We start from the raw sequence: 25,629 nt of genomic DNA, 5'->3' as shown, positions 1-25,629 counted from the left end.
ATTTGTAAGATGTATTCATCGTCCAATCGTATATACGCAGAGCAAGACAGACACGCGTCGGTCTGTAATCTTTGTTCTACAAAAATCACATGTGTAGCGAGGGCTACTGGGTGCACGACTGTGTAGCCAACTACGCCACTGAAGGCACCACCTTCATTTTAGGTTAATTACGTTTTTTTTATCTGGCACTGGAGTTACGGTAAAACAATGCAAGTTTAACAAGTTAACAATACAAATTTATTAAAACACCAGGGAATAAAAAGACAAGGGATTGCAATTAAAAGTTATAAAAGATTCAAATATTAAAACCATTAAAAGTCAAATATAAGGGATCCACAATTAGGCTCCGAAGCACCCTATCAATCCAGCCACCGCCCAAACCCACTTACACTTCTAGGCGCATCTAATACTCTTTACCCTATTTACCCTATTTTCAACTCCAACTCTATAGCCAATTCTGCCTACAGATTTTGGCTGCAGTACCCCCACGACCCGCTACAGGCAGGGTGCTAAAGAGCACTGATTGGTTTGAAGAATTGTAGTGATTCCCCTAATACTAACCATAATACTATAAAAGCAAAGATACAATAAAAGCTGCTAAAATCCCCACAAATGCCGCCCTCTTCAAGATCGCTAATGAACACAATAAACACTTATTTGTGCTTATAATTTTCCTCAGTCAGTCTCTTGAACGTGCGGTCAGACGTGATGCAGCAGCTCGGATCAGGTGAAGTACAACGGGCTCCGGCAATCGCACAGCTGCACCGACACGCAGACGGGGGAAATCGCAAACCGTGTTCAGGGGTGTAAAGTAACGAAGTACAAATACTTCGTTTCTGTACTTAAGTACGTTTTTCGAGTATTTGTACTTAAGGTTTTTTTTTGTGGTACTTTTACTACTCCACTACATTTATGAACAAAATAATTTACTTTTTACTCCACTACATTTCCCACAGACGACTGGTTACTGTTATTATAATTGGAGAGAGGAATAGCATACATATAGGTGGAATTAACAGGTTTCAGGTTTGCTAGATACTTGTGACCAATCACGGTGTAGCATAATGAGCAGCGCTGTAGTGAGCCAATCAGTGAACTGGTTCCGCGGCACAGACACGCCCCTCTCTCGTCCAGTAGCGCATCAGCTTTGTTTTCCTGATCAAAGATGGACTCGAACCCGCGGCTGGACCGGATACTCCGCACTGAGCGACATACGGTATAACCTTTCAGAGGCAGGGTCTCTATTTTCTGAAGGACCCAGCAGAGTGAGTTACTGATTGTTCTGATGCATCTGCATTCGGCAACAAAGGCTGTTTTTGAGCATTCAGAGGCTGTTGGGGGGTTTGAAATAGATCAGCTACATTGTCCCTAATTTGGTTCATGTCTCCGACCTTAACAGTTTCATTAAATGAGTAAGTTCCGCATCCTTCTAAAGGCTCGTCCTGCGTCAGACATGAATATAAAGTGTGTTGGTGGTTCAGCGCAAATCGTAGAGCTGCCTGTATTTCAGTAGGAGCGTCACACTGCTTTAGGGAGAACTAGCATCGCTCACATGTAAACGGTCTACTGTCGTGATTATTGCGCCGCGACTGGAAAGAGTCTGACCAATCAGAAGTGAATTAATGACTCCGCAATATCCATGACTGCGTCACTGCACTGTAAACCCAAACACATCCATTAAAATACATTGCATGGGTGAACATCACAGCAGCTCTACTTTAATGTCAGCTGTGCGTAACATATACAGTATTAATTAATAATTACATTTGATTTTTATTTTACATATTAACTTCATTATTCACTTTATGATTTCAGTACTGTTGTATATGAGAAAAGGTCCCGAAATCATGTCCATGGTGATATTTACTGTATATAAAACAAATGTTGTTTAAGATGGCATGCGTAACATCACATTATATATATATATATATATATATATATATATATATATATATATATATTGTAGCGATCCTGGCGGGTGTCTGTGTGTATGTGCCAGTTGGGCAGCCCAAAGGTGTGGGGGAGGGTGTAAAAGTGTGTATGCAGGGTGGGTGAGTCAGTTCGGGGACTCTGTCTATTTGTATGTGTACATGAGTGTGAATGTGTGTTACATGTGGGGCATTGTTGTGTAGGGTTAGGGAGGGATATTTGTGGGTAAGTGTGTCTGTGTGGCTCCCCCCGTGTCGAGGTGGTAACATAGTAGTGTTGAAAAGCGTTGTTATTCAATAAAATGAAACTTTTGTAATACAAGAGTCGTATTTCATTATATATTTTTGCCTTATTTGGGCCAGCAGTTCATGGGAGTGAAGACGCTGCAGTGCACGGATGCTTTAAGTTATATTCAGATACAGGGGCGTATCGAGACGCTCCCCCTTTTCATTCCCCTGTCGTTTTTTCCGAAGTGCCCCCTTTTTCCCAATCGCCCTCCCCCGATCCACGCCACGATCCGCAGCTGGAAAGTTGAGCCGCACTTTGTCAGCACCCCCCCAGACCGAAGTGCCCCTTCATTTGTTTCAGCCACTGCCCCCTGCTAGGCTGTGCGCCTCACTGTTTAGAGATGTATCATTTTGAGTTTTAAGATTCAAACCCAGTCTTCTGCAACAATAGATTACATTATAACACGTGATCACTACAGGGGTATATTGTTATATATATGTTATATTGTTTGTTTTGTTTTTTGTACTATTATACAACTGTTTGGGATATACACTCACCTAAAGGATTATTAGGAACACCATACTAATACTGTGTTTGACCCCCTTTTGCCTTCAGAACTGCCTTAATTCTACGTGGCATTGATTCAACAAGGTGCTGAAAGCATTCTTTAGAAATGTTGGCCCATATTGATAGGATAGCATCTTGCAGTTGATGGAGATTTGTGGGATGCACATCCAGGGCACGAAGCTCCCGTTCCACCACATCCCAAAGATGCTCTATTGGGTTGAGATCTGGTGACTGTGGGGGCCAGTTTAGTACAGTGAACTCATTGTCATGTTCAAGAAACCAATTTGAAATGATTCGACTTTTGTGACATGGTGCATTATCCTGCTGGAAGTAGCCATCAGAGGATGGGTACATGGTGGTCATAAAGGGATGGACATGGTCAGAAACAATGCTCAGGTAGGCCGTGGCATTTAAACGATGCCCAATTGGCACTAAGGGGCCTAAAGTGTGCCAAGAAAACATCCCCCACACCATTAGACCACCACCACCAGCCTGCACAGTGGTAATAAGGCATGATGGATCCATGTTCTCATTCTGTTTACGCCAAATTCTGACTCTACCATCTGACTGTCTCAACAGAAATCGAGACTCATCAGACCAGGCAACATTTTTCCAGTCTTCAACTGTCCAATTTTGGTGAGCTTGTGCAAATTGTAGCCTCTTTTTCCTATTTGTAGTGGAGATGAGTGGTACCCGGTGGGGTCTTCTGCTGTTGTAGCCCATCCGCCTCAAGGTTGTACGTGTTGTGGCATCACAAATGCTTTGCTGCATACCTCGGTTGTAACGAGTGGTTATTTCAGTCAAAGTTGCTCTTCTATCAGCTTGAATCAGTCGGCCCATTCTCCTCTGACCTCTAGCATCAACAAGGCATTTTCGCCCACAGGACTGCCGCATACTGGATGTTTTTCCCTTTTCACACCATTCTTTGTAAACCCTAGAAATGGTTGTGCGTGAAAATCCCAGTAACTGAGCAGATTGTGAAATACTCAGACCGGCCCGTCTGGCACCAACAACCATGCCACGCTCAAAATTGCTTAAATCACCTTTCTTTCCCATTCAGACATTCAGTTTGGAGTTCAGGAGATTGTCTTGACCAGGACCACACCCCTAAATGCATTGAAGCAACTGCCATGTGATTGGTTTGTTAGATAATTGCATTAATGAGAAATTGAACAGGTGTTCCTAATAATCCTTTAGGTGAGTGTATGTGTGTGTGTGAACTGTGAGTTTTCTAAGAGAACTCATGGAAAATTAAATGTTGGGTTAAAACATCAAATTCATGTCTTGTGTTCACCCTTCATAAGGCTCACACACAAACACTTTATTACTAAAATCACAATTTAACTTTAACTTCAGTACTCTTAAAAGTAGCTACTTTTTTACTTTTACTCAAGTACTGTTTGAATGGGAGACTTTTTATTTTTACTGGAGTAAGTTTTTACTTTTACTCAAGTATGACTTCCGAATACTTTTTACACCTCTGGTAGATTTAAATGTCAATAATGTTTATTGAGGTTTGCATTTTTTAATACATAAAAACACATATATTTACTTATATTAATCTAACGGTATTCTAATTAGGCAATGGGGGATTCGGGGGAGAACACATGACAGGCAGTAGATGAGATCTGTCAGCAATGATATCCCGAAATTGGTAATATACTTGTTACGGACCCAGGGTCAGGTGTTATCAAGCAGGAAACGCGTAGGACCAGATAGACAGTTCTCCAGAAGAAAGTAATTTAATCCAGTTTCTTATTGTACAAAAAAAAAGAAATAGCTGGACAGAATGATTTTAGCAAATCTGTCCCTTCACAAGAGAACACAAAAACTCCTGAGAGCAGGGAAATCAAGAGCTACCCTCTACACTAGCCACCTCCTTGGAGGAACCCAACCTTCCAACTAACTCCCAGCAGTTCTCACACTCCCTCTTTATACCCCAAGGTCTAGAACTCCTCCCCTCCAGAACAGACCATTAATAAAATGTAAATATCTCAAATCTAAAAGTATAGACACAAATACAATACATTAAACATTCTCATGTTATAAATAAACACAATTAATTATATCTAATACCATAAAGAAAACAAACCAACATCAGTACAAAGAAAATAAAACAAAACATTATTGCAAACACCCCTTTCCTACAACCGCCTTGAACCCCTTCCCTTGTGGCTAGAGAATTAAGAGTGGCTACCTTAGTATAATAAATATGGTAATGGCCAAGCATATATTGCACTTCTCCAGCATGGCCTCTGTAACCACTTTTACCCTTCACCAACACGGCCACCCACACACCAACCCCAGCCAGCTCCCCCTTTCCCTCCACAACAGGTAAGTTCATAAGAGAGTTATTAATGCCAACCATGCCCTTTTTTAATACAATAAATTACCACCATTAATAACTTTTAAAAACCAGTTTAACTACAACACACTGCATCACACTAAACCAGCGATGAGTAGTGTGGTTGTATTGGAGATGGGTTCACTCCATCACAATACTCCTTCACAAATGCTGACGGCAAAATAATAAAATTAAAGCCTTCATCAGATAACAATTTTGACAATTGACTAAGTCGACTGTATACGAAAGTGTCAGTCATTTAAATAGCTATTTGAGTCTTAAGAAACTTGACCCTTAGAACAAACAGGGCCCTGCTTTCCTCAAAGACTTTGTCTTCAAGTAACTACGGTGGAACCCTGCTTACAAAGAAGATTTTGTGCACAACCTTGGAGCCTTCAAACCAGTGGAAAATCTGTTTGGAAAAGACTTTACATTCGCGAAACCCCAACTTCCAGGTGCATCGACTGAGTGGAAGTTCTTGGACAAAGCCGAACCGGACTGTCTTTGTTCCAAACCACACGGACCTCGTGCCGTGTGCTGTTATCTGAGCCCGAAGACAGAGAGGCCTCTCTGCGACGAAGTTCAGATAAGTTTAACAGTTTGGAGTTCATGATTCATGACATTTGAGAAATCAATTAGAAATGTTAATCTGTGATTCATAACTCTAGAATGTGTAATATCATTTAGTTTTCTTAAATATAAATGTGTGTTGCATTAAACGGTTTTGTTGATAATTTTAGAAATAAAATCTGTCAACGCCGAGAAATATCTTCTCATTCCTGTTTAACTGTTTAGTCTGAAATTGACACAAGTTAATAGACATTAGATTATTGGTGGCCCTGCCTATCCTTAATCATTGAATAATAATCAGTTAAGGGAAATTGTGGTAACAAGTAATGATAGGATCTTTCTCGGCACCTAAACGTAAATGAGACTGATATATATATAACGAGAAGTTACCTGACATAAATACTAACCTGCGTAGTTATTTAATGTCCGACTAACAATACTAATGAGAGACTCACCTTCGTCTTACTAACCGGTATTGTAATCAATGTGTTTATAACCTTTTTTGTTTAACGATTTGTGTTATCATATGCGATCCCGTGGTCTTTGATTTGGTCACGGAAGTGATTTGTCTTTGATTTGTTGATCTAGAGTTTAATTTTAATTAGTTTTTCCCTTTTGTATAATTAGTGTAGTGCTACATTTAGTCTTTGTTTTTGAATAAATTTGACAATTTATATCTTTGGAATTGGTGTCTGTCCAATTATTACAGAAATTGAGTTCTACAAGATTCCAGGATTCGTGATAAGGTGATACTATAAATTCACTTCTTAAATTGAAATTTATAAGTGTACCTTACGCTACAACAATTAATTTATTTCTACTATATTGACTAGACCTGGATTTGAAACTTTATTTTAAGTACCCCTCTTCAATAAGTAACTCTCTGAGGATAATGCTTGGGCCATCTGACATGAACATAAAGAAAAGAGGATAGTTTGATGAAAACCCTTAAAAAAAAAAAAAAAAAGGTTCTCATTCTGATCATGACACGATCAACCAAAACACAGGGCCCTTATAAAGTATAATGAGCCCCATGTAATCTATTAGGCATTTATTTAGTGATCGTCTTTGTCTCATATGTGTTTATTCAATCACAAATAGGATTTTGCTAGGCCCAGCACAGGCAATGTGGTCTTCTGGTCCCAGTGATCCCGGTGAGTGCAGTAGACGTACACAGAAAACAGAGGTACACAGATGTACTCCCAGGTTCTTGTTATGCGAGCTATATATGTAATAGTAATTAACACTTAGGGTAGGGGGACTCACTTGCAGGGACAGGCAGCGCAACATGAGGCGAGGCAACAGAGGCATACCTATAGTGGGGAGTTGTATCTCCAATTGTTGAATTTGTAGTATTTGTTCTAAATAAGCTTCTAAAAGTGCTGGTCAAGAAAGGACTATTTATCAGCAGTCAAACTAAAAGTTGAGTAACTGTTATATCCTCCCAGGTTTGTGACATATCCTCTTCAGTGGTGCTGGGAGCTGTGGCGGGCAATCGGGGCCAGCAGCCTGGGCCCCTGGACGTTCAGAGCGCTGGTGGAGAAGCTCCAGTCAGGGACCAGAAGTCACGCCTTGGTGGTAAATGTCCAGAAAGCCCCACATGATGAGGACACGGCACAGCGCTCTCCCTCCAGACTCTGACTCAATCTGCTTGTCTTTGCTGTTGCCAGGCCTGTGCTGTACAGGATGTCCTGGCCGAGTTCAGCGCTGCCCTGCTGCCTCTCCTGGGTGCCGAGGATTCAAACAGAGGCTTCGCTGTCCAGGGGTAAGAGCATGTGTGGGGAGCCAGGGGTCACCTTGAATGTCGCACCAGAACAGAACCGCTCTCCGTGTAATGTGTAGTCCGATATCTCTGACATTGTTCCTCCCTCTCTCCAGCTTCATCGTAGAGTCTCCAGAGCACAGCTGGGCGATGTGGCTCAGGACTGGGGCCTGATCCAGGAACCAGGAGCCCGAGGGGATCTTCCGGCTGACCAGGTAAGTCGAGCCAGGCTTGAGCATTAGGCCCAGAAGTAGCTGCGGCCTCCTGCCCCACTAGCACAGCTAAGAGCGGGGCCACAGTCCCACAGTACAGGAATATACCCGGCGGGGTAACAGGGCAATGCACAGGTACCCCCGCCATACAGGCCCTTCCTGTTTCCTGGTTGATTGTGTAGTGACGCGCACACAGGACCGTCCTTTTTGCCGTGTCTGTGTTTTCAGCTGGGTGCTCATACCAAGAGTGTATCCACCCCCCGAGTCGCTCCAGTTCATTAGTAACTGTGTGTGTATCTGTTGTTAATGTACTTCACTGGGCTGTGCTGTGCTGTCTGCGCCACGGTGCTCCGGCTGTGTCTCGGCTCAGTCTCTGTGTTTATATACACATTTCACCACCAGTCACTTTAAACGCATGATATCTACACGCAGTGGTGAAATGGAGGTTTAAAAGTGCAGGTGTGGGCCTTATTGCTTGAGTCCTGCAGCCCAGGTTAACTGTTTCACCTCTGAGAATGAAGAGCGCTCATCATTTTGTATTTGAACTTCATTTTAATTGTAAAACAAACAATAGTGTGTTCTTATCTTTGCTCTCACCTTAAATCAGTCCAGCAGGTCCCATACAGGTAGATTCATCAAGCACTCCCATGTGTCTCAGGAGGCGTTGATGCTTTGTTTTATCTTGGTCTTGTTTGGACCGACCCACTGCACAATGTGGCGAGAGTTGTAAGCATCCGCTGCTCCACTGTGACTGAGAGAGGAGAGAAATTGAGTGTGGTTGACGGCTGTCATTGCCCCTTTCTGCAAAGCTGAGGCATTTGTGCGGCTCCACCCGGTCCTCGCTGTGCTAGTGGGGCAAGGGGCCGCTGCTACTGTGGGATGCAGAGGCACAAGAACTGACTTCTGTTGCCCCGCTTTGTACACGGTTGTTGAATCTCTGTTCCCAGTAGAGCATGACTGCTGTCTTCGCTAATGGGCAGCCCAGAACCTTTCCCAAGGAGCCCCTGTGGCATCTATCCAGAGCTGGTTCAGCGAGGCCCCCCTAGTGGTATGCCTCAGGGCAGACTCCCTCACCAGCTCGCTCGCTTGCGGACGCAGCATAGATATGCATATATCCAAGTCAGGGGAGTGAATTGTTAACAAATTGTCACACGTTTTTATTGTTCCATAATTGGTTCAGTTTTGTTATAAAAAGTTAGTAGTGGTCAGTGGGTCAGATATAGGGGGGGTGTGGGCTGGGGGCAGGTATTCATGTATCAAAGTCACTTGTCCACTTCACACTGATTGCTCATAGTGAGTTCCTGTATTTATTAATGAAACGCAGTGCAGTATTCAGTGTGCATGATTAATTCACAGTGTGACCCGTATTTCAACTCCAGGGAGAAAAAGCACATTGGCCTCCATTCTATCATTTTATAGGGAAAATATCACACTTACATATTCACAAAGGTATATACACCGATCAGCCATAACATTATGACCACCTGCCTGATATTGTGTAGGTCCCCCATTTGCCACCACAACAGCCCTGACCCATCGTGGCATGGACTCCACTAGACCTCTGAAGGTGTGCTGTGGTATCTGGCACCAAGACGTTGACAGCAGACCCTTTAAGTCCTGTAAGTTGCGAGCTGGGGTCTCCATGGATCGGACGTGTTTGTCCAGCACATCCCACAGATGCTCGATTGGATTGAGATCTGGGGAATTTGGAGGCCAAGTAAACACCTTCAACTCGTGATTCATCAGACCAGGCCATCTTCTTCCATTGCTCCATGGTCCAGTTCTGATGCTCACGTGCCCATTGGAGGCACTTTCAGCAGTAGACAGGGGTCAGCATGGGCACCCTGACTGGTCTGCGGCTATGCAGCCCCATACGCAACAAACTGCGATGCACTGTGTGTTGTGACACCTTTCTATCAGAACCAGCATTAACCTTTTCAGCAATTTGAGCTACAGTAGCTCGTCTGTTGGATCGGACCACACGGGCCAGCCTTCGCTCCCCACGTGCATCAATGAGCCTTGGCCGCCCTTGACCCTGTCACCAGTTCACCGCTTTTCCTTCCTTGGACCACTTTTGATAGGTACTGACCACTGCAGACCGGGAACACCCCACAAGAGCTGCAGTTTTGGAGATGCTCTGACCCAGTCGTCTAGCCATCACAATTTGGCCCTTGTCAAAATCGCTCAGATCCTTACGCTTGCCCATTTTTCCTGCTTCTAACACATCAACTTTGAGGACAAAATGTTCACTTGCTGACAGGTGCCATGATAACGAGATTTTCAGTGTTATTCACTTCACCTGTCAGTGGTCATAATGTTATGACTGATGATGTACATTGCTTTTTCACGGCAACATTGTGTGTTTCACAGAATCAACACTGTTCTCAGTAATTCCTTCGAAGTGGAAGCAGGAAATGTCATCACAGAATGGCTTCGGTGGAGGGAACAAGGTAGGCACATATTAGCATTCTCCCTGCGGTGTTATGACCGTGCTGTCATATAGTTTGTTTCCCGTTGCTTGGTTTCAGTTTTGTATTTCCATCTTGCATGATTTGCATGTAGTCTCTGTGACTGATGACATTAACTGTGGATCCCCTGTCTAGAATATATTGTGTTTCGCAGCTAGGGTTGCCGTCATACTGTGTGGCTGTGTGATAGCTTTAGATTGACGTACCACTTGCGTCTGACACTTTGGATTGAATTAATGTCTGAGATGTGTCTGTTTCTTGCAGTCATCTGTGACTCTGTTTAGGTGTTTCGCTCGCAATTTTTGCTTGTGCAAAGTTCTCCTAAAGCAGCGCAGGTCTACCCTAAGGGTTCATATGCTTGTTCGCTTGACCTGCACATGTCTATTTAAGGTCAGATTTGGCTCCCGCAGTAATCGAGCTCTGACGCCCATGTCCTTTCTTCCTATGATGAGCCTGTCTCGAATCAGATCTTCTTTCACTGCCCCGTAGTCACACTAGTCTGCCATTTTGCGATATACTGCTCTGCTGTTTCAGATTGTTTTTGTTCACAGGTATTAAACTGGATTTTTTTTTACCAATCATTGTTTCATTATCAATTCACATCTGATTCATATACTCCTGAGCATTCTGAGGCACAACGTGAAAAGTAAATTTTAAAATCAAAAGTCTGAGAGTAGAACATCAACTGGACTAGAATCTGAGCCCTCATTAAAACAACAATCCATTCAACAATAGACTAGTCATAGGCAGGACCATACTGGACTAGACCCAAAGAGAAACAGTTCCCACTGACTAGTGACTGACTAATGCAGGCCAGCTTGACTGCTGTACAATTAACAGACTTCTCACTAAGTTTGACACAACATTTGGCACAATGTGACAATTATAAGTCTAAGTCTATAATACAGTCAATCAAATTTAATTTCTCATTCTCTGCAGTCATTCACAGACTGGGTTGACACAGATTCATCATTAAACTTCCTGTGGTACTGTCTCACTTTGAGTGGATTCTATGGCAGTTTCTCTCTGGGAGGAATTGATGGATGTTGACTCCATCTCCACAGTGACATCATCATGACTCTCACTGTCAGAAGAATCACCATCTGATTCTGACAGTGAGTCAGGATCACCAAGGCAATCTGGCCTGGTACATACATACCCAGTGTGGGCCTCCTAGACAGATCTACAGGTCAGGCACTTCTGAAGCTTGTCAAGGACTTTGTTTCTTGTGATTGTGATGTCCTTTGTTCCACCTAATGTATGTTCCCTAAAGGTGGTTAGGTACCCAAAGGCTTTCTCCTTAGGTGTGGATCTTGTTTTATATATGGCCAGTGTTGCCATAGACACTTCCAGGACCTGTATTCATCCCCAGTTGTTGATTCCTTTGCCTGAGCTGTGAGTGAAAGCTGCTTGAGAACCAGGACAATGTCCCACATGAAGTGTTCAAACATGACTACATCCCATCACTTCAGCTGCTTTAGCATGCCTTTAGCTTTGGATATCTGCTCTGATCTACCTGCCTGGACTTGCATCTGGTCAAGATGGGTAGTTATTGCCTGGTACCCAGAACCGACTTACTGGGAGGTGTGCGGCTATGCATCTGTACCAGGGTGGTTTCTCACTGGGCACAGAGCTGGCCATTTCACTTGATGAAATGACCTACAAGCAATAAGGATTATGCTCATATAAACTGGGCACACAGTCCCCTCATGCTGGAGTTTTGGGACAGCATTTATTTCTAAACAACCCCTGTAATACAAACTCCTTTGTGCACATTGCACTGGTATATGAGTTACCATGAACCTTACCGACATGCGTTACTGTGCAATCGCGTATTCAGCAAAGGTCTAGTTACAATATTCAGTTGCATAATCTAATCAAACCATACATTTAGTTTAATCTACACGTTTGACTACAACGTGTTAGTACAATGAAATCATGACTAAGAAATCTGTCGAGAAATGGGACAATGATCTTAAAAACACTTCTGTCTTTGGGGTTTTACAACTGAAATGTAACCCAGTATTGGCATAGGAAGATCACACTCGGATTGGGGCAGCTACTCAATTCACTTGTGCTCCTACCATAGGAATACTACACAACCCACAGACTCTTACCCTCTACAAAAGCCACGGGCACCAGGGCTGTTTCCAGGACATGAAGCAGCAAAGCAGCAGCTTTAGAAACGCCATAAAACACAGAACGGTTACAGAGACAGGCTATTTCTAGCGCAAGGGCTGATGGGATTGTTTTGGTTTATCGCTGCGGTTACTGTGACATGACGTCACTAAATGCCCGGATAGTCGATTTCCATTCTAATTCATGTGCAGAGAACAAGACAATAGGCCACATGTTGTTTAATGGAAAGAAATAACCATTATTATTGTTTCCCTACATTATCACAACTTTTTATTGTCAGAATTTCAAATTAACTCTAAAGGTTGTGACTATTTGTTTTATAAAGGAATATTTTGCAATCACAGCTGTAACTGACTGACCAATATGTTTTTCTTTTTCATTTTGTACACATTTTCATTCAGTTGCCAGTTTAGCAATGTGAGCTGCAATGAAAATGCCTTAACATTAGCGTCCTTGTGGCAATGTTTTCCGGTCACAACAGGGAAATACAAAATGTATAAGACCTATCTAGCTAGCTAATTTATACAGTCTGCTTGACTAAACGATTGACTTTTCCTCTCCAAACCACACTCAGACTGCCGTTCTGAGTTCAGAAACACAACTGTGCGTTCGAGTTCCAGCAAATACAAAATACATAGCTGGCTGTGTATGTATTCATGTGTTAGTTGCGGCCCTTTTTTTTTTCTGTCTTATTATAATTCTGAAACACTTTGATCCAGGTAATCAAAAAGCCAGTAATTATTACTAAAACTAATTAAGTAATTATTTTTCCACATCCTTAACCACCTTACTTATGCTTCATTGCTCTGCATGAAATATGTCCTCCTGGATCGAAGACTGTCCAGATGCCATATATTTTCAAAAAACATGATATTGCGGTTTGCCAAATCAGCTAACATACCAACACTACAACATCAACAAATTGTTTCATATTTTGAAACATACCGACAAATACTCTATCATAAACTTAAAGTTGAGTTGCCTTACACTTGTGGCTGGTAAATTTGACCGACGACATTGGCAAATGACCGACGACATTGGCAAATGAAAGACGACTGAGCGCACCTTCCGTGAAAGGAAAGACGTGTTACAGCGATATTATGATGATGAGAGTTAATGCGACGGTACAGATTGAACAGAAATGTTGTTTGTTAATTAACTGGTCATGATCTGGTCCGGTGTTACGCCGAATCCAGCGCCCCTACAAGTCATGTGTGCCGGGATGGTTTGCGCATGATTAATAATTTATGAATACATTCATGTTCTTCCCTGTCCTTGATGGCCAGCGAGATCATATATGCCCTTCAGTGCTTTCTCCTTCAGACTTTGTGGCAGTACATATTGATGTCTTTTCTGTTTGCTCAAGGGGTCCTTAGTCACTCTGTAAAGTACTCCTTTTTGGACTTTCTGTCTCTCCCACTGCTTGTTGTGTACTAAGGCTCCTGAATCATATCCATTCCTCTCTCGCCTTGAAGGACATCTTTTGCAGTTCACAAATAGAATGACCTTGGAAATGGTGGGGTCATTTTCCTGACTCCGTTGGAGCTCTTCCAGAGAGAACACAGGAAGTTGATTTTGTCCTGGCGGTGCGAGCTGCTGGAGGGACTGGACAAGCTGCGCTGCTCTAGATTCTGTTGCCATATCCCATTTGTCTTGAGACTCGTGGACTGCTTTAACTGCTGCAGCATTGCAGGAGTGTGGAGGATAGTCTGACAGATTCACTGTCGCTGCTGGAACTTGTTTTTTGGCCCAGTGACACTGGACCTTCAGGCAGAAGGCATCCTGAACCGTGTCTTCTTTCACTGCATCAGCTTCAGCAAGTAGGCTGTGATATTGCTCATTGAGGAGTCTGTGACTGACTGGTTTGTCAAATGGATCCCGATTAAGCGCATCAGCTACGATGTTCTTGCTTCCACTCCATTTTAAGGCTAAAAATTCAAGTCTGTGGGCTGGGTATCATTTCTGTGAACCACTCTGAGTTTTGCTTGTGTCACCGCCTATGGGGTGCGTAGGGGGCGACACACTCACGACCACGCCACCACTTTTGTTTAACGAGAGAGGACCTCGTTCACCCCCGTCAGTTCTCTTACCGGGCAGGCTCGACCGGACCCCAGAACACCACCACATGGAAGGCAAGTTCACAAAAAGTAACAATTATATTTAGCTAGAACAGGGCATGAAGACTGTACTAGCACAGAACCTTAGGAATTTGGCATACATTTAATTCTAAAACCCTATATTAAAATGCCTTTAATAAAATGGGCACATAAAACACTAAAAACCCTACCCAGAATAACACAAAAAGAAAATAAGAAATAGACTGAATAGAATAAATAAAACCCAAGTTCCTAATATACAATACAGAAAGCAACGACAAGGTATTAAAGTCTCTTCTGTTCACAATAGGTACACCACACGGAAGAATCCCCCTTCCCCTCAGACTGCCTGAGTAAGCTTCACTGTTTCCGATTTTGGTGGGCATCTCTCCACCCCTCCAACGAGTGAGGCTTGTCATCATGTCAAGGAAATGTTGACATTCTGGAGATGACTGAGGACTGCCTTGGGATATGAGCCTCCAATAATTATCTCTGCTCTTCATCTGGTGCATGATGTGATTGATAACATTTGTGCCAAGAATGAGGTCGTCGTATTGGCCTGACACCAGGAGAACAGGAACGATGCAGCTCACACCATACACTTTCAACTCGACCTCGTACATGCACTTTGGTTGTGCTTTTTGTCCTCCACAACCAACTAGAATGACTGGTTCTGTCAACGGTTTCTCTTTGGAAAGAACTTTCTCTTGTAACACTTTCTGCTCTGCGGCCTCACTAAAGGTACAAGTCATGGAACCTGAATCTAGCGTTCCCTTCAACTGGAACTGACTATTTACAATGACTGGAGCATATAATAATACACTGAACGTCTGTACTTTCTGTGTATTCTGCACCACTACCTGAATGCCTGCCGGTACTGCAGTGTGTAGCGTAAGGTACGCTTATAAATATCAAGAATCCTAGAATCTTGTAGAACTCAATTTCTGCAATAATTGGACGCAGACACCAATTCCAAAGATATACATTCTCAAATGTATTAAAAACAAAGATAAAATGTAACACTACACTAGTTATACAAAATGGGAAAAACTAATTAAAATTCACTCAAGATCAACAAATCAAAGACAAATCACTTCCGTGACCAAATCAAAGAACATGGAATCGCATATGATAACACACAAATCGTTAAACAAAATTACAAACACATTGACTACAATACCGGTTAATAAGACGAAGGTGAGTCTCTCATTAGTATTGTTAGTCGGACATTAAATAACTAATGCAGGTTAGTATTTATGTCAAATAACTTCTCGTTATATATATCAGTCTCATTTACGTTTGGGTGCCGAGAAAGATTCTATCATTTCTTGTTACCACAGTTCTCCCTAATTGATTATTGTTCAATGATTAAGGATAGGCAGGGCCACCTATAATCTAGTGTCTATTAACGTGTGTCAGACTCTGCAACGCTTCAGGTGGGTTGACCGCTGTGCTCTGTCTGTTTGCTTGTTTTGCGCCAACACACGATCGAGAAGACTGACCAGAGTTTGCATGCAACTATCAGCCTGAGCAGGAGAAGATACCATTACCTCAGTCTGGACAGGAGGCACCACTGGACAGCTAGAAGTCATCAGTCATCATCTTCAGACGTCTGGACATGGGCTGTGACGTGCTTCACGGTGGCAGAACGTCTCGGTCTAGTCAGTAGCTGTGCTTTTCATCTAAATGCTCCTGTATCTCACTTGCCATCCACTTGTCAGCTGTTTTAAACTTCATCACTGCAGCGAGTGTGGGGTCCGGGCAATGCTTGACAAAACATCCTTGTCACCGCGCGGCTGGGGTCACCGATACTCTCGCCCTGCCTCTTCAAGCCCTCATCTGCCACATCAACTGCTTTGTTCAAACGGATCCATGGCATTGTCTCCTGTAACTGGTAAGGTACTATAGAAATCAGCAAGGGGCATGGATGAATATGTCATCTCACTGAAATGCTGTTTCAGAATATCTGTGATTACCTTGGGGTTCTCATTAGGCTTCAATGATGGGTTACTGCAGAGTGTTATCTTTATTATATCTTTGGCCTTCCCCATTAGTCTGGATATTATCTCTTGTGACTGCTCTTGCACTGGAACACCTCTCTTTCTTAAGTACACTTCCATGAGCTCTTCCCACTCGTGAACTGAGTTTTTGTCAGACCCATCTCCTCTGAAACAGGGGGGCTCTTTCATATCTGACTGCATAACTAGCTTTACACCAGTCAGGCTGAGTAAAGGTGGGTCAGTGAGTGGCTGGTCTGCACCTATGCTATGAGCCTGTGTGCTTCTACCTTCCCTTCCTTTACTATCCATCTGTAACTGAGCAGAGATGGACTGGCCTATTTGTTGAGCTATTTGTGTGATGAGATCACCTATCTCTGGACTGGTCATGTCCTGACTGAGTGAGAGTGTGTCTTTAAGTATGCGTCTGGAGCATAATGTAGGCGAGCCTGCAAAACCTGTAGCTTTAGCTGGAGGTTGATGTAAGTTTGCAAAACCTACAGCTCTAGCTGGAGATTGAGGTAATTCTCTGAAAAACCTCCCCCTCCCAGAACAAAAATCAAGCTCATCAGTATCTTCAGAAACATTATCCCCTTCTCTAACAATGGAAGTAATTCTTACTGATAATGAAATACTCAAGCAAATATATAAAAAACAATGGAAATGTGAAACCTGTCAGAATAAGAATTAATAAAAACATACAACACAATGTCTCAATGTCCTTCACTTAAAAAAAAAACAACTAGGATATAAATACTTAAATGCTGTAGATACCGCAACAACCCAGGTTCGAATCCAGGTCACGGCACCAATGTAGCCTGTCTTACTACGATTCTGCGTTGTTTTCTGGTGTATGGATAATGAACAGGACTCTGCTGGCTGCTGGTTACTGGTCTTTTATTCTGAATTAGATTAAATAAATGCAGTGAATACAACAGAATGAATTGTGATGAGCTTCTCTATGTTGCACGCAGTGCACACCTCTCCTCAGTAGAGCCAAACACAGACTGTGCTGGATTCAATTGATAATACAATAATACAGCTACTTCATTGACCATTACTTAAAAGTAATAACATTCTTACACTGTATAGAAAAAATATATATTCCTGTTGTAAATATTAAACATTTTAAAAGGAAACTATGACAAAAGCAATTGCCCCTAATAAATAAAAATAAATACATTTTTGTGTCAAACACATTACATTACAAGACCACCAGCTATTTTGTAAATAATGGCAACTAGCCAACAATACAACTATAGATTAACGTACTTGAATTAGATCAAATAATGTGCGGTGAATACAACAGAATGAATGGTGATGAGCTTATTTATGTTGCACGCAGTGCACACCTGACATGAGGAAAAGTAAAGTGAGCAAGTGCTTACACGCGGGAAGCTACAGACAGCATGTACTGAAACTAATCATCCTAACACTCTGTAAAATAAACTCTTAACAAATTACTATTTCATCACATTAAATTAGTTAGCAACACAACAATGTTGGAATACATTCTAACATATGTACATGAAGTTTCACTTGTTCTAAACGTGTATATTATATGTACCTTCCAGTACCATGTGCCAGGCCAGGGAGACAGGCAGAGATTTGAAAGTTTAACACGTGGTTGAAATCTTGGTGTAGGGAAGAGGGGTTTAGGTTTATGGAGCATTGGTCTTTCTTCTGGGATAGATGGGACCTGTACAAACCGGACGGTCTTCATCTAAACAGAAGGGGGGATAATGCATTGGGAGAACGTATGGGCAGAGAAATTGAGAATCATTTAAACTAGGGACCAGGGGCAGGGAGCTCTGAAAATGGGAGATGTTCCTCTAAGGAAAGAAAACAAAGGGAACCCGCTAGTAGGAAAGTCCTGAAATGTTTGTACCTCAATGCCAGGAGTATAAGGAACAAGATGTTGGACTTAGAAGCCACAGTGCTGGCATGTGACTATGATGTTGTAGGAGTGACAGAAACATGGCTTACAGAAAACGATGGGGATGAGTACAAGTTAGAAGGATACACACAGTTTAGGAGAGACAGGCAAAATCGAAGAGGAGGTGGACATTATATGTCAGAAGCGACATTGAGGTAGAAGAGCTCAAATTAAATCCTAGGAACGGAACAGAATCTTTGTGGGTGAAACTTTTGGACAAGAGATCTGGAGGATTAGTGGTAGGAGTGTGTTACAGACCACCCAACTCAGATATTCAGCAAGATGTTGCATTGTACAGTGTAATCAGGACTGCATGTAGCAAGGATGTGGCTGTTATAATGGGGGATTTCAATTTCCAAAACATAGACTGGGAAAGCCCGGTTGGGACTACAGAAGCAGAAATAGAAATGGTTGTGATGGTAAATGACTGCTTTCTAACTCAATTTGTCAGGGAACCAACCAGGGAGAGTGCATGCATTGACTTGATATTTTCAAATGACCAAGATAGAGTCAGAGGGAAATTAGTTAGAGAACCAATGGCAAATTGTGATCACAACATGGTTAGCTTTGAGGCATACTTTCAAAAAACAAGGACCAAGTCTAAAACAATGATCTACAATTTCAGAAAAGCAAACCTTGAAGGTATGAGGCGGTAGACTGGAGCACACTGGATACAGATTCAGTTGAAAATGGATGGTTATATTTTAAGAATATACTACTTAAGGCTCAGCAAAACTTAGCAAATTGAGGACCAAAAAACATTGACCAAAATGGTTTAATAGAGGTATGCAAAAAAATATCAAGAGGAAGAAAATGTTGTATAGCGCATACAAAAGGGACGGAGACTAAACAAAATACATAGAATATGTTGAACTGCAAGGAGATCTTAAGAAAAGGATCAGGAAAGCAAAGAGGGAAATAGAAAGAAAAATAGCTCTTGGAGTTAAAACTAATGCAAAAAGCTTTTTCCAATATTACAACAGCAAGAGGACAATAAGGGAAGAAGTGAAACAGATAAAGGGCAAAAATGGAAGTATCTTGGAAAACGAACAAGATGTAGCAAATGTTCTAAATGAGTATTTCACAGAGGTTTTTAAGAATGAAAAGACGGATAACATGCCACAGGTTAACAATCAGTCCAGTCAAATCCTAAGGGAGATCAGGATAAATGAGGAGGAGGTACTAAAGGGACTAGCAGAATTAAAAACAAACAAATCACCTGGGCCAGATGGTATACTTCCAACAGTACTTAAAGAAATTAGGGAAATTATTTATAGGCCGCTAAGTCAAATATTCCAAATGACACTTATAACGGGATGTGCCAACTGACTGGAAGACAGCAAATGTCATACCAATCCACAAGAAAGGGGACAAAACTGAGTCAGGAAATTACAGACCAATCAGTCTCACCTGCATCACCTGTAAAATGTTGGAAAAAATGATTAGACAGAAAAAAGAGGAGCGTCTTAATGAAAACCATATTCTTGGAGATAGTCAACATGGGTTTCGACGAGGCAGATCATGTCTTACTAATTTATTAGAATTTTTTGAACATGCAACTGCAGCTGTAGATCATGTGAAAGCATATGATATGATATACTTAGATTTTCAACAAGCTTTTGATAAGGTTCCACACCAAAGACTGATCCTCAAATTGGAAGCTGTAGGCATTCAGGGTAATGTAAGTAAATGGATTATGAACTGGTTGATGTATAGGAAACAGAGGGTGTCGATTAGAGGAGTTGCTTCTAACTGGAGTGAGGTCCACAGGGATCAGTACTAGGGCCTTTGCTTTTTCTAATCTATATTAATGATCTGGACTCTGGGATAGTTAGCAAACTTGTCAAATTTGCCGATGATACTAAAATAGATGGCTCAGCAGATACAATCTCGGCAGCACAGGCTACTCAAAGGGACTTAGATAATATTCAGTTGTGGGCCGACACCTGACAGATGAAATTCAATGTGGACAAGTGCAAGGTAATACATGGAGGTAACAAAAATGTCCACTATAATTACACTATGGGAGGAATAGAACTAGATGAAGTAACGCATGAGAAAGACCTAGGAGTCTATGTGGACTCCTCACTTTCTCCATCCAAACAGTGTGGGGAAGCAATAAAAAAGGCAAACAGAATGTTAGGGTATATTGTCAAAAGTGTAGAATTTAAAACAAGGGAAGTAATGTTAAGACTGTACAATGTGCTAGTTAGATCTCATCTGGAATACTGTGTACAGTTCTGGGCTCTACACTTCAAGAAAGATATCGCTGCTCTAGAGGAAGTTCAGAGGAGAGCAACCAGATTTTTTCCAGGTTTGAAGGGAATGTCCTACTGAGAGACTGAGGGAACTGAACCTTTTCACCCTGGAACAGAGAAGAATACTTGGGGACTTGATCCAAATCCTCAAAATCATGAAGGGCATCGACCACTTCAAACCAGAGGAGCTTTTCCAGATCAGGGACACGCACCCGGGGACACAAATGGAAATTGGGCTTCAAGGCATTCAACAGGAGACACTTCTTCACACAGAGAGTCATCACAATCTGGAACAAACTCCCCAGCGGGGCCGATAACAGCTTTTTGAAACTATTGGCAATCGGCAGAAATGAACACCGATAATGGCCTATAGTTTTCAGATAGTCTGGGAGAATTGTCACAGTGGTAGTAATAAAACAAGAGTAACATCCCTACACGTCTTAGAAATCCCTCAGAACAAACACGTTTTACACAAAATAACAGCAATAGATGACAAGGTCTTGTCTTTACAATGATCAGCAGAATCTTACTGACTAAATATGTCCGATCTCGGAAGCTGAGCAAGCTCGGGCCTGGCCAGTACTTGGATGGCAGAGTGCCTGGGAATACCAGGTGCTGTAAGCTTTTGCACCTTTTACACACAAGAGGGCGACAATTTTTAAACTTTTCTTCAAAACCTTAAACTGAAATAACAAAACACATATAAAAATAACATTTAAAATAAATAAATAATGGGAAAAACAACTGCAGAAAGTGCAATTTGATCCATTTTGTGAAAAGATACGTGATCTTTAAAGATTTATCTTTGACCTTTACTGTACGTCTAGGCCAAGTTGGTGTTCATTAGTGCAGCACCAGCAGGGAGAACAGCACAGAGGACAGCACTGTGATCTAAGCTCAATCCAGGACAGGGATATCAGTCTGAAGGGAGTCCAAGAGCTCACACTGGCAGCTGCCTGGGTGTATTGAGGTGAGCTATATCCACAGCCCCCTTCATGCAACAATCAGTTGTAGTGTACCAGTAGGGCAGCATGGTGGCCACCAGTCTCCCCAGCAGAACCAGCAGGACACCGGTGAGCTCTGACCCAGCTGAGCCCATGCCAGCTTATCCTGCCCCTGCTGCAGACTGTGCCCCTCGGTGACTCTCTCACACTTCTTCACTGCCTCACTGTCTCACTGTCTCGCACTGTTTCACTGCCTCACTGTCTCCAGGCTGTCCGTCTCAGGGCCCTTCGAGTGTCCAGCCTCTCTCCCTCTCTCTATCTTTCTCTGAGGTTCACTTACAATATCTATATTTGTGTAGTTCCACAGGTCTGTCTGTCTCTTTTTCATTTTCAGGGTCAGCGCAGGGTGACAGTAGTGTCCTGTGTTTGTTCTTGCTCCTTTATTTTTATTTTTCTCCGTCTCTGTGCTAGAATGTCTCAGACTCACCTCCCATCTCCTCCTCAAAAGTAACAATTATTTTACATTTCACAAAACCCCCCTTGGTTCACTCCCACAATCATGATGCCACTATGTGAGGGAGAAGGCAGCCTCACTGTGATGCTCTCCTGTGCTGTTTTACAGGTCCTGTTCAAGGGAGCCAGTAGTGGCTGGGTTTTCATCCCTTTAGCACATTATATATATTTTTTCAGATTCTCGTGGTTGTTCATTGTTTTTACATGTGTAACACCTAAACTGTGGGAATCTTCCAACAGCCAGAATAAATATGTAATTTTTTCCTCCTGAAATCTTTAAGGAAAACTTCAAGGAATCATCACAAACCTGGGCTGCTTCGGGGTCTCGCAATGTCCACATGCACAGTGGGCAGCACTCTGGCCACAGAGCCCAGCAGTGAGAGATACAGGGCCAAATGGTGGGAAATGGTGCGAGGGTGGGGATCTGAGCAAAGCTAAAACTTGACCTCCAGTGACCTGGCCTGATCCTACTGTCCCACACAGCTTGCAGCCTCCAATCCCTTTATTGTTCCTTTGATTAATTCCTATTCAACCTGTGATGAAGGTCCTGGGGACATGTCAAGGCACACGTTACATCAGCGGCAGGTTCTCTGCTGGATCCTCTACAGTTTGTGTTCCGTACCTAGAAAGGTGGCAACAATTGCTAAACTGTTTCTACTGGACACCATTCACAGACACCTGGAGACCAGGGGGCCATAGTTAGGCTCCTATTCCTGGATTTCTCATTTGCTTTTACCATAATGCAGCCTGCCATCCTTGCCAGCAAACTCAACATCCACTTCCATCTCTCCCTCATTTCATGGATTATGGAATTTTAAATTAATAGACCACAGAGAGTCTATGTAAATAGCACCATGTCAGTCACCCGCCATACTTGCACAGGTTCACCACAAGGGGATGCACTGTCACTACTGTTCATCCTTTACACCAATGACTGCCAGAGTACCACGCCAACTGCCATCTCCTCACATTTGCCCATGATACAATTCTCCTCTCACTCCTTACAGGGTCTGAGGAGGACCACGGCCCTGTCCTCCAAGACTTCATCAGCTGCTGTGTGTGGGTGATGATGTGCTGGAGGAGTTCAAGGGATTCAAGGGTGTTCACAGCAGGCTTCTGAGAATCTGACCCTGAGTCAGAAAGGCTGGATACTCTGTTCCATGAGACCATGGGCTCAAAAGCTGAGTTCAAGAGACTGTGGGATGTGGTGAAGGTGCTGCTGGTTATGTCTCATGCACAGGCAAGTGTTCTCTGTTAACACGGAGGTTGTGGAAGAGAATCTGAGGGAGCAGTCTTTTGTTGCACAGAGGATCATCATAGACACATCAGGGCAGACATTGATAGACACATTATCAATAAATGTATGTTATCAACAGCAGACTGTGAAAGGAGATTAATCCACATGATGATTATTAACAATGAGCGTGTGCTTGAATGGATTCAGAAAGCCATGCTTTGTATAAAATGAATCGGTTCTCCTGGAGTTTGGCCATAGAATATTGTTGAGCAACAGATATAAAGGGCATGATTCAAAACATTAAGACTGTTGAGCATAGTTAGGGGAGGATTGGAAAATGGTTTGATGGCATTTTTACTACAGTGCATTACTGTATTATTATTTGTAACTATAACCAAAAGTGAAATGTACTGTTGATGTGGGCATTGGAGGAAAACTTTGGGCAGCTTTTATTAACTTTTTAATTGTTTATTTTATGGTGTAGATATTATGTTTTTATTAAGGAATCACGATCCAAACAATTATTAAAGCCAATTCCCTGCCTGTAGTTGGGATTGGTGGTATTGCAGAATTGGCTATAAACCAAAGAAGTCCTATGACACGGGTGTTTTAGTAAAGGATGGCACAATTGGTGCAAGATAGTAACAATCACTAAAGATTGTAATGAAAAGCGTCTCATAATAGTTTAGCAGTTCAATCTTCTTGGTAAGCCACTTTTACATGATAGGGCTTCAAAGGGTTCTGTCAGCATAGTGTCACTAGTTAGCAAATGTATGTTGATTAGCTTTACAAATGCCACATATGTTTGCAAGTTCTCTAATATTATAGAGAGGGATTCAAATTGGCAGTTTTAAATAGGCTTAGTCTTGGGAAACGATGCAGTGTTTGCTTCGAACATGTCCAGTGCCGAGATTTTATTTTACAGACTTTACTACATTTTCTGAATTGTCTGTTACATAACCAAGCTATACATGTTTATTTTTGTATTTCCTTTCCTTGCCACATACCATTTTGTAATATTTTGCTTAGGTACTTACTGTTATTTACTGAGAGGAAACATAAAAAAATAAAAATAAAAATAACCTACCTAGTAATTAGAAATACAATATTAAGGATGATCTGACACAAAACTAAAACTAAAATATCCAGACTGACCAGCTTCACACCAGCCACTGGCTACCAATTTATAAGTAGGCAGATTCAAAAACCGAGGTAACCAGGTAACCATCTCCAACCAGGAGACCAGCTCAATAACCAGCTTCCAGTCTGTCGCTGGTCAGTGCTGGATTTTATTATAATCTTATGGTTTTATAATCCCAGGAGACCAGCAAGGCCTTGTGGAGACTTACTTTGTAGGTGAAGGCTTGGAGCTATCTACTGAAATACTCTTTTATTTGGTATTTTACATTTTGTTCAAAATAAAACATTACATATTTGAATTCTTCGGAGTTAAATATTAAAATGTAATTCTAGTTGTTCATTTTTTTTAACAAACATTAAAATTCTACAAAACTAATCACAATCAATCCAAACTAAGGAAATAATGCATTTTTTAAATAAAAATCAATACATATGAAAAAAAAACAAAAAAACATTTAAAGACACAAATTAACAAGACATATGCAATAAAAAAAATTGGACTCGGTTTAAATGGCCAGCACTGAGTCACTTTGCACCCTTTGATAATTAAAACACTATGTGATGTATTTTCCATTGCAGTTTACTTTCTCGTGCAAATGAACTTAAATGTAATGTAACTGAACCGATAGTATAGCAGGATAGAGACAGATATATCTATATATATATATCAGAACTTTAAATAATGAGTCTGTCATTTATCCTATTAATTTGTTCATTGAATGTAATAATTTAACATTTAACAACATATTTAATATGTATTACTTTGAATGGGTAAGCAGGCAGCTTGTCCAATTATGTAAATTATTTAAAAGGCAACCCTCAAAATTCACATAATTTGTTTTTACTTAAATTAAGTTGCGTATATTATAACACAATAACAATGTAATGTATGGTCATTTGTTTAGAGCACTGCACTCAGACCATGACCTTCATTTTGTATTGTAAATGATCCAGCTGTCAATTTGTTTTGCCCTATGATGCACTGATACCCTGTAACCTTCATTATATATATATATATATATATATATATATATATATATATATATATATATATATATATATATATATATATATAATGTGATACACAGTTATTTTGGCACAGATCGTGTAGATATACTGCAGCAAAATCAAATACCAGATCAATCTTTTTTTGTGTGTGTGTAATGTATGAAACTCCACACATGCATCCATGGAATATGTTTGAAAAAAATACAAAACAATTATAATTATTCCCTGAAAACAAAGCTGGTGTGCTGCGACTGAGTCGAAGTTTGGATTAGTACAATCAC

Source organism: Amia ocellicauda, chromosome 13 (assembly GCF_036373705.1).
Source record: "Amia ocellicauda isolate fAmiCal2 chromosome 13, fAmiCal2.hap1, whole genome shotgun sequence".
In the NCBI taxonomy this organism is placed as follows: Eukaryota; Metazoa; Chordata; class Actinopteri; order Amiiformes; family Amiidae; genus Amia; species Amia ocellicauda.
The sequence above is the reverse complement of the archived record's forward strand: the minus strand, read 5'-3'. Positions refer to the sequence as shown.